Source organism: Dipteris shenzhenensis, chromosome 2 (genome assembly GCF_047967505.1).
Source record: "Dipteris shenzhenensis isolate YYH24624 ecotype China chromosome 2, Dip_SZ_1.0, whole genome shotgun sequence".
In the NCBI taxonomy this organism is placed as follows: Eukaryota; Viridiplantae; Streptophyta; class Polypodiopsida; order Gleicheniales; family Dipteridaceae; genus Dipteris; species Dipteris shenzhenensis.
In genome coordinates this window covers 44725957-44736770 of record NC_141597.1, presented here as the reverse complement: position 1 = coordinate 44736770, position 10814 = coordinate 44725957, and the positions used below count along the sequence as shown (strand labels likewise).

Here is a 10814-nt window from a genome sequence, read left to right as displayed (position 1 = left end):
GAAAGAGAGTAGGGAGTAGGAAGCAACACCTAGGTTTGATTTGCTTATTCAAAGGTACCATCTCAAGTAGGGAGCAATGCCTAGCTTTGGTCGACAAGGAGGCCTACAAATTGCTCCATCCCCTTCTTGAATGGTCTCCATGTCTATAAATAGGTCATGTCTTTCACTCCTCCAAGAGGATTCCTCCTTGGCATTAGAGATCACTGCCTATCATTTCCTTATGGATTCTTCTTGTTAAGAAGCCAACAACCTGTGCTTCCAATGGTTGATTATCGACCTCCTTTCCTTTTGGGAATGCACTCAGGAATTCCGAAGAAACATTCTGAAATCCGTCATGTAACAATGAGTTTATGATCTTATTTTCTAACATGCCTTGCATGTTTGTGTCTAGGCATCTTATAGTGTAGTCTGAGCTTGCATTACTATAAACATCAAAGTATATCAAGTAAAAATAGCCTGTGAAACAAGAAAAATGATCATGTATACTAATCTTCATGTACTTGTCACTCTTCTTTTTTTTTCTTTCAAAAACACAAATTTATATTATATTTTATCAAAAGATATGGATTAACATCAATATATCTCTTTCCCAAAAAAAAAAAACAAGAAACAATTCGCAAAACCATGATCAGTAGATAGCAACAAGATCGCTGCCCTTGCTGCAAAAACTCTTAACACATCAACAAGATTACTATTCCTCCTCCTTTGGTGCTAGCATATCAAGATTACAGACCAACTTAAGAACAATCGTACCCATAATAGGAGGAGGAAGCCTAAGGCACTATTTGGCCCTTACTCAACATTGTAGGATAGTAGCCGATGTAGAAGGCAGATTGACCGCTCCCGTCGGGGACTTTTGTGATTCAAGACACACTTTTACGATGCACTTTCTTGGTTTCTGCAGATACTGGTCACTCTTCTATCCCTATAAACAATCTAAGTATGGCAAAATCACATATACCTACAAGAGCAATAATCAATGTATTGTCATGTAATCATGTGGCAAACCCCCAAGAAAGTCTTGCACCTCTTTTCCCAATCGAGTATATTTGCTCAAGTTTATGCTTCTCAAATCAAGGGTGATTTGTTAGAGCATAGGACAAAAATTGAATGCTAGGCCTTACATTGGAATATGGATATAAAATACCTCATAACGTTCTCCAACTTCTCATACATTTTGTGCACAAAATAGAAGCTCAAATCTGGAAAAGTTCCACAAATACAACATCCAAAAGGTACCTATAGATGTCCACTAGAAGGATATGTTGAGCGTATAAAATCCTACTAATGTGTGTAGCCAAGCGCTACCTACAATACCTGACTAGTGGCAAGGAAAGGCTGAAAGAAAAGGATGCCTTTTTAAGTCTACGAGTCTCCCTCTCCTACCTACCTTAGAAGGGAGGCTTCAGTAGTTTTTTTGGAAGAGTGAAAACTACTGCCATATGCATTCAACTCTAGAGAAAGAATCAAGAAAAAGGTGGCATTATATAAATAACCTAGAATAGGACCCCACAACACTTGTTCTCAGAATCACTCCTCTAGATTTGAGTACTTATTCATCGGCAAAGCATTTTAGGGGATTATAAAACTGTGAAATTAGGGCTTTCTATGGCCTTGAGAAATTGAGCATGTACCACAAAATTTTGAGGGTAGTTGATGGACGATTTTGAAGGAGAAGGTGTTCCGAGCTAAGGCTACAGCTTATATCTTTCTCAGGTCTTGAAGGTTGAACTTGTACCAGTTGAAAGAGAAGAAAGAGTGTACAAATTGAAAGGAAAATGCCTCAATAAGCCATCATGATAGTTTCTGGAAGATTCGAATGAAAATGCTACTTGGTGGTGTAGTTTCAAGGCTTGTGCAAGTGATGGAGCTAGAAGAGACCTTAGAAGCAGCTGATAAAGATGGAGGTAAGGGTCAAATGATGCAGTAGTCTGCCACAATTTCAAGCCATAGAAAATTGTAGTGAAATGACAGCTCCTTGCACCTACAAGTAGGAGCAGGCTAATGGGGAAGAGAGAGGGAGGTAGTTGAAAGTGTAGGGGGGCTAGGAGAGGGAGTTACAAGAGCCGAATGCAAAGAGATTGAACAACTATCTAGAGTGCATCATGAGCAATATCTCCTCTTGTTAAGACATTGTAAGGGAGGCAAGACATAGTAAACCACCCAAGACATCCAAGACATGAGCTTTGAACTCTAGCAAGTCCTAGTGAGAAGAGATGCATGCTGACTGATTGTGCCTAAATCTAAATCCTGGACAAGCTGCACCAAATCCCTAGCATATATTCCTTACCATTTGGACCCTGCATTTTTCAAAAGCCACAGCAATGCAAGAAGAACATCTAGTACTTTCAATGCAAGCTTGAATATCTTCAATATGATTGTAGATATTTCATAGGACAAGTGCATCATCATCCTTTTGCCAATCCTATTGAAGGTATACCGGCAAGATTTGTGATTTCCTACTTGTGGTAGTTTCACCTCCTCTATTAGAATTCTCATTAGTACACCTTTAAAGATGGATGGTTAATGCATAATGCACCCCAATTTTGAGATGTGGGGGAATCCATAATTGTTATCACAAAGTATAGAACCTTTTCTTTTCCATTGGTGTACACCACTTGCATGTGTGTTTTGGAGCAAGTCATTTGAAACCCTAAACCTTTGTATTGTGGATAAGAACGGAAGTCTAACAAAGAAATTGGATAAGACTCTCATGGATAAGGCTCCCCTCTTCTCTCCTCTCTCTCACATTGAAATCCTACACATGCACACTCACAAGCTCTCATGGTTCACCACCTTCGTGCTACTCTCTGAATGCCAACATGGTATCAGAGCCATGAGTAGAGGATCTGAGGGGTTACTCTGTGTGGACAAAGCTCATGAGGAGTTGTAGGTCAAAGGAGCAAGAGTTGTGAAGGTTGTTACTGTTGGAATGAAAATACTTGCTCCTGAGGCTAAGGAATTGTTGGATCCTAGTGCAAAGATGTGGAATCTGACCTTGGAGTGGAGAAGAAGAAGAAGAGTTGGAGTTAAAGGAGCATCGTGCATGAAGCTCCACACCTCATTGAAATCATGCATATGCACACTCACAAGCTCTCATGGTTCACTACCTTCACTCTTTGAATGCAAACATAATCAACAAAGATATTGTGATATCCATACTTAATTTATTAATGAACAAATTAAGCTCATATGTGGTCTTGTTTGTGCTTGGATTGACTGAATATTCTACCTATGTTACAATGTTTTGATTAGAAGATAGGGCTCTTTTTTTATGAAATCAAGCTATTCTATTTATTAAAGAATGCAGATGCATCGATGGGTCCCCCACACTATCTACCCTTTCCCCTCTCTTTTTGCCCTTTTTTCTAAAAACCTTTCTCCTAATATTTTCCTATTTTTTCTAAAATTTTCCTTTAGAAGTCACTTGATGTATGTTTTGTTGCTGAAAGTTGTTCTACCCAAACTATTGTCTATTCTTTGTAGAGGAATGATCTCTCGAAATTGTGGAGGAATTATTTTGAAGAGGGGTCATGAGTGCAGCTCATTTCCCTAAGGACCTAAGGGGACACTCTACATATGGAATAAGATTTCACCACGGTTTTATTAGGTTGTCTTTTATTGGCATAAATTTTCCCTATTTTTCCTAAATTTTCCCTATTGTTTTTCCTAAATTGTCTTTAATTTTTTCCTTTTTTCCTCCCCCTATTTTTTCTTAAACCCCCACCCCATTTTTTATCTTGCCCTTCCCCCTAACTTCCTGTGTTACACACAATAGAGGGGAGGGGATCCCCTAAAGACATGGGTATCATCCACCCTTCCCTTTTGCATGATCACACTATCACAAGAAAATGGCTTGTATCTTTATTGATTTTGTGCTTCGAGTTCAATCCTTACTTTCTCCTTCTTCACACCATTGCCATACATAGGATTATGAGCCCCTTTAAGTATATGTGCTGCCCCACACAATAATGTACAATAGTCTACTCCTAAAATCCCCTAGAGCACTCTTTCTAATAACATTAGGATTCAACATTAAAATGAAGGCAACTCAAGTCATGTACTCATCGCAAGCCACATAGGGTAGACCTTTTCTCTCTCATGCGTAGTACGATAGGGTTGCCCACCACTCTCTTTCCTATTCCTCTTTGTCGGAGAGGCTCTAGGGTATCTTTCAAATTACAAGAGGTAGGGCTACTCAGGATGCATGTTCTAATCTACTAGAAGGAGCTATTGAAGTCAAAGTTTGCAATTAGCGTAACCCTCTTTGCACAAGGTTTCTAGAGTTAAACTAATATCTTGTGTGGCTTTGCTAAGATCAACTAGCACAAAGGATTGGGATTTAATATAGACACAAAGGAACTCACTCAATTGGGGTGGGGTGAGACCATTGGATTGAGGCACAAATTTTTTATAGACACAACAGGCTCACTCACTTGGGATGAGGCACAATTAATTGGACATTTTTAGATAAAAGGGATCGCTCACTTGGGTATCTTTTGATGGGCTATATTGCATCATATCTTTGGTGCTAGCTTGGGATCATCATATCCACTTGCACACTAGGTAGAGATTTGGTGGTCAAGTGTATTGCTTGTCATGACTTGATACATTGCATTCTATTAGTTTTTTAAAGGAGGGTGCATGGGCAGCTCAAACAGACAGTGCATAACTTTCTTTGGGCAAGATCAAATGGCACATGATACACAAAGACTAGGGGTGGCTTGGCAGATAGTGATCCTACCTCATTCCAAGAAAGGATTAGCTATCAATGTCCTAGAGATGCAAGGCTAGTTTGTCTTGGTCAAGCTTCGTGTATGATGCCTCACCCTAGGTTTGAAGCCATAGAAGCTCCTTCTACACCAAGGTCTACTCTAGAACACCCAAATATCATAGGGTAGTGGTAGCATTCTCATAGGTGGGTGAGGTCCTTCATACTGGTAGCAATGTCATGATGCAAAGCTTGATGAGGGTATGAAGGCATTTTTTTGTAGGTCTTACCCATAGTGTGAGAGGAGAATGAGAAATCGTCTAGCATCCTAAGTTTTGGGATTCCGAGGGGCACATGTCAAGAGCCAAGAAGCACATTGGTTTTGCTCAGTGGAGAGTGGCCTAGCCACATCCATGGGGGCCTAGAGCTATCTACTACATCAATAGTTGGAGAAGCACCTCAATGCTCTGAGATAGATGAGGGGGGCTAGATGACTGATTGAGGAGATTGGGTTAGCCATTTTGGAGGCTTGGGGAGAGGTCATGAGCCATGCCCTAGTGGAGGCTTTGGTTGTGCCAATGCCACCCCTTAGAGAGAGGTACAATGGGATCTTGGTGGTGGTTTTGGCTTACCTAAGCAAAGCAATCTAGGTAGTGGCTTTCACTTACCTAAGCAAAGCAAGCTACGTAAGATTCCCATGTCTTAGTGGTTCTCCTTGACTTTTTGGAAGAAAGCGTTTGGTAGCAGATCGTTGTCAATAGTACAACTTGGAACATCTAGGTACCAAAACACTGCTGGTCATGGCTTGCAAAAGATCCAATCTTTTGCCACCTAGTCCACATTTGCTAGACATCATATACACTTTGCATTTGATCTTTGAGCAAGCTTTCAAAAAGACCACCAAGCAATGCCAACCTTTTTGCAAGGCTTAACTTGTAGACATTTTCCACATTCTCATGGATCATGGACTCTATTGGTTGAATTGTCCATCGCATTGGTTGCTAGCACTTGCACCTTGGATACAATTAGTGAATTGAGACCCACTAAAGCAAGTGATAGGACAGCTATCTTTCCTTATATGCAAGAGTCTCAAGGGGACATTTTTATGCACATTACATGTAGCCGATGATACACAAAACATAATGAGCTAGCATAAAAGGAGGAAAAGATTTGAAGCCAAGCGAGATAGAAATTGAAAACAATTCAAAGCTGCACAAAAATTGCAAAACAATTAAAACAACAACCGATGATGTGGAGGATTTTGAGGTTGTGGAAGCTACAAGATAGTGCTCATAAAGAATGTGCAATAGGTAAGTTGCAAACAAATAGAGGCCTTTTAGAGAAAAAAGGATGAGAAAGGACCATAAACTGGGACCATAAGTCGATCCAAGTAGTCCAAGAGAACCAAGGTGCCAATAGTGGCATAATAAAGGTTAAGTCACTAGTGGTAGGAAGGATCAAACCCTTTGTGGTAGAAAGAGAACCAAGGTTCTAATACTAGTGGTAGAAAGGTTCTAATACTAGGTTAAGTCACTAGTGGTAGGAAGGATCAAACCCTTTGAGGTAGAAAGAGTACAGAGTTTCTAATACGAGAAAAGGAAGAGGTAGAAAAGATTACTTTCCTTTGATGCAACATCATCATCATTGAGCTCACTATGCGAGTCCTTCTCTTGTGATCTTTCCACCCTTTGAGTAAAAGTTTTGGCTCCCTTCTACTTAAGACTTTATTCTCCAATATGATCAACATTGTCCTCATCATCGAGCTCGCATGAGTTCTCCTATGATCGTTCTTCCTTAGAGGAGACAACTATTGAGTTAGTACCGAGTCATGCAAGCTGCCTTCTGTACCTTCAAGTGGGCTCAATAGATTCCCCGTAGAATATCTTGAAAGAGCGATGTCTCTTTGTTCATTTGCCTCCAAGGGATTGGTTACACACATATGATTCCCTCAATGCATGTAAGGGTAAAGAAAATGAGGCTTCCCAATCATTGAGGCATGGCACTTGGGATGAAAAGAGCATAATGGAAAATGCGTGTAAATTTTCAGGCCCTCTTTGCTTCAAACTTTTTCTTCTCCCTCTAGTTTGAAACAAGATCGTCTTCATTTCATCGAGAAGTTCTCCTATGATCTTTGCTTTCTCTCAATGGGACAAATTATAGAGTTGTGTAGCTCAAGTAGGGACATGTGCAAGCTATCGTTTGTACCTCCAAGTTGGCTCAATATATTCTTCTCGGATTATCTTCGGTAGGGGTGCGCTCCAAGGGACTGCTTCCTAGTGACTGGTCCACATGGGTTCCTCAATGCCTATATTTGTGCCTCCAAAAAGACACTGCCAAACACAAGAAACATCCCATAATAATCTCCAAAGCCATAAGAAGGTGGGGCTTCTTGAAGCATTATAGGTGGGATTTTGGTGCAATTAACTTGTAGCATGCTTGTTGTCAATCTGAAGGGGGGGAAAGAGAGAACGCTACATGAACTTGGGTATTATCAAATTTTCAAACACTAGTGCATGGAGCTCTCCAAAGGATTCTTATTCCATGACTCTCCACAGAAGCCAAAGTCTCCCACCCAACCTCCTATCCTCTCTAAACTTTGCACTATTGAACGCCCTCTCCTATTTCTTTCACACAATGGATGCACAATCTTCATCTTGCTCTTTCATGTACTCTCCCACTTATGTCTCTCTTCTCCTTAGAGGTAGAGGGTTAGTCAGTCCCTTCTAAGGTGCCCTTCTTTTATGTAGCCCTTCAACAAATTCATGTCATTACAAGACAATTTCTGACATCTCAAAAATCTCCCAAAAAGTCTTAGAAAGAAAAAATTTCTCCTATAGTACACACCCCCTCCGTCTAGAACCTTTCAAATGAACCCATTGAAAACTTTGAACAAATGCCTCTTTACTTGGGTTAGCAATCTGCCAAATCATTAGCAGGTCCAAACCTTGTACACTAGAACAGACCGGAACCGGATCTAGAACATAGGGGACCCATATTGGACCTGGATCTAGACCAGACGGGACTGGCGGACCAGACTGGACACGGATGCAGAACAGACTGGACCCAGATCCAGACCAGACCAGACCGGACATGATCCAGAGTATTTCAATGAGACATGGATTAATAGGCTCTTAATGGTTGAAATTCATTCTGCCAGAATTCACCCCCTGGGAGTTGGTTGGGGGACAAAGCAGCAGCCAAAAGACGTATCTGTCAGCTAGTACCAAGGTATGTTAATGGAGCACCTATGTTTATTTCCAAACTTAGCATCATAATATATAAACATAAGAAGTATAACCTCCGTCCAGTGACAAGGAAAGAAACCACAAATTTCACTCGAGGTCCAAAACTGGAAGTGCGTTTATAGACAGACCAATAAGCTAGGTTTCTATCACTTGGCAGGAAAATGTCAGAGCAAGTCTCAAACAAGCATGCAGAGCTAATGAATTGCGGACCCTCCAAAGTCATTAACCACAATCTAACTCCAGTGAGGTTGCAAAGTAGATTCTAGATGCGCATGCCAGGCCTTAAACTCCTGAATATCATGTAGGATCAACGACAAAGGAGTTCACAGTATTCTCTATACATTTAAACCTTAGTCTAAAAGGTTTTCATAGCTGTTCTGTCATGTTTCTTCAAACATTGCACAGCATGCCTACTGGGTAAGTACCAGCCTTGGAACTGCGTCCCACTACCGCGATTCCCATTCAACCACAATTTAAAAATCACTCTTACATTATTTGGTCCGAGCAGAATATAACCACATTTTAAAAGTCACAGAACTGTTCTTTTACATTATTTTGTCAGTCCTTCTGTTCTCTTGCCTCCAGGGAACAGAAGGGCGGACAAAATAGATGCATCTACGGTTACATTTCTCAAAACACAAAGGATTCTTTTCAAAAAACCAAGATAATCATTCTAACCCCAAATGCCTGCAAAGCAGAGCCTTGTAAACCCAATCTGCACATGATCCGGTAGAAATAAATGATAACATCAGATGGGCGGCCTGCTACGGGACACACATGAATTAATTGTAAACAAAAGAAAAAAAAAAGAGGTATCTAAAGTATGAAATATTTTAGTGGGCTATGAGTGTCTAAGGTTCCCTGCTTCAACAGCATTCTGCTGTGGAAAAAACAGCGGTGCCAACTCCTACAAATCCAGAACCTGACCAGCAGCACAAAGCTAGATCTGGTAAAAATGGGCATATAACACTTCATGTTCTGAATCGAGCAGTCATTATCCTCCTTGAAGTGCATCTCCAGGTGATTTCCAAATGTCTGCTGGTCTCTGCAATCTCAACCTTTCGAATCAACATCGAGGAAAACGTGGCTAGCATGGAAGCTCATCCATCACGACGCTCTTGAACATCCGTTTCATCCTTTGAACGGCATTCTAGTTGTTGCAACTCACTTGCTCCTAGAAACGAAAAGAGGAGACATGGCCGTAAGTCCCACGGCGAATAAAGTCTCGCTGACTCCATTATTAAAAAATAACTGTGAAAAGGAAACGTTAGAAAAAGCAACAGCCCACCTACGTCTGTTTCCCGTACATAGCTGTGCTAGGCACGCGCTTGTTTCTAAACATCATGTATCCAACGGGTAAGACCACCCCCACCATCATTATTATTGCTCCAATCAAATAGCGCGTAGGTTCTGGGGATTCGATTTCCAGGAGGTGTCGGACCTACATTCAGATCCAAAATGAGAGCTAGCTAACCACTGTCATTGGAACCCAAAACATATAATTCACAAAGGAAAACACTGCTATGTGGCTGTTCACAAACCTGATAGGTCGCTTGCAAATAAAGTAGACAGAGGTAGCTAAGGCAACTATATGATTTCTGCTAGCATACAGAGGATGCCGAAAGATCGAAAAGAGACATAAAACTTACAAGACATCGAATGGCAAAAAAAACGGCAACTCCCAACTGCTACCTTGCAGAAGAAAGAACTAACAAGCGATGTTCAAAAATGACCAAAAGATCGACGATTCAAGCTGCACTCACCGGCATATCGCTGGCTCGAGGTCGACTACACAGTGCTTGCCCTCCCCGATTTCTGATTTAACTCGAACTTATAGTCACACATGCTTCGCACGTGCGTAGTGACTTTGGTTTACTTTTACCCAACTCTGGTTTATTGTCACGCATTCCTCGCCTCCAAGGATTTCGGTCTATGCCTTCACTATAGGAAGTGTTCAGACTAGACTGAGGCTGCCTCTCAAAACCAAATGAGGTTGAAAATAGTTATTGGAGTAGAGATCCACGTCTTAGATGAGTTTCGCTGAAATCTCTTCCGACCTCTAAAGGCTAAAAATGAGACATGGTCGTCCCCTCTTTAGGAAATGCCAAAGCTGCTACCCTTGACAAGGTGAGACATCATCCCAGTGGCAAGGATTCAAGACCAATCACTCAACCCACTGAGCTACGTTCCCCCCTATCATGTTAGAAGGGCTTCTCGCTTAAGCACTAGTTCGACAGCCATCGAGTTGGCTACTGGGCTCGTCCTAAACCGAGAGTTTTGTTTAGTAAAATAGGATGCAGACTTGAAAATTTGAGTCTTCTAATTGTTGTCATAGTAGCCATTCTGTCATATAATCCTTCATTTGGTTTCAAAATCTCCTAACCTACCATTCACAGCTAACAATCCGAGATGCTTTTAGAAGTAAACAAGTTGAATTTCATTCATAAGGCCTGCCTTTAAGGTAAATCTATGTTAGTGTAAATAAGTGAATGGTCTAACCAGTAGATGAAGTTAGTTCCTGATAGAGTATGTTTTTCTAGTCTGTTCGTCCATATGTGGTCTATAATTGAGCCGTGAACAATAGTTGGTTGTTCAATTAATTGTGTCATATGTTCTTTTGTCATGAATATATGTAGGTCTTTAGTTTTATTGTTGGAATTGTTATAGTTAATGTTGAAGTCTCCTATAATTGTTGTTTGTGTGTTTTGTTCTAAGGTTGAAAGGATTTTTTGCAGTGAATATAAAAGTGTAGAAGTGGATGATGAAGGAGAATTGTATACATTTATGATTGCTAAATTGTCTTTGTTTTTTATTTTGAAAGTAGTTAGCAAGCATTCACAACCTTTGGAATGTATGTA

The 10814-nt window shown here is 40.7% G+C and overlaps 1 long non-coding RNA gene across 1 annotated transcript; it reads right to left on the bottom strand.

The window, feature by feature from the left end:
- Positions 1-8552: 8552 nt before the first annotated feature.
- LOC147904820 (uncharacterized) lies at positions 8553-9773 on the bottom strand. Its single transcript, XR_015543323.1, has 3 exons — positions 9720-9773; positions 9249-9397; positions 8553-9130 (listed from the first exon to the last, which is right to left on the bottom strand). It is a non-coding gene; the product is annotated as an uncharacterized LOC147904820 (long non-coding RNA).
- Between the last annotated feature and the right edge of the window lie 1041 nt (positions 9774-10814).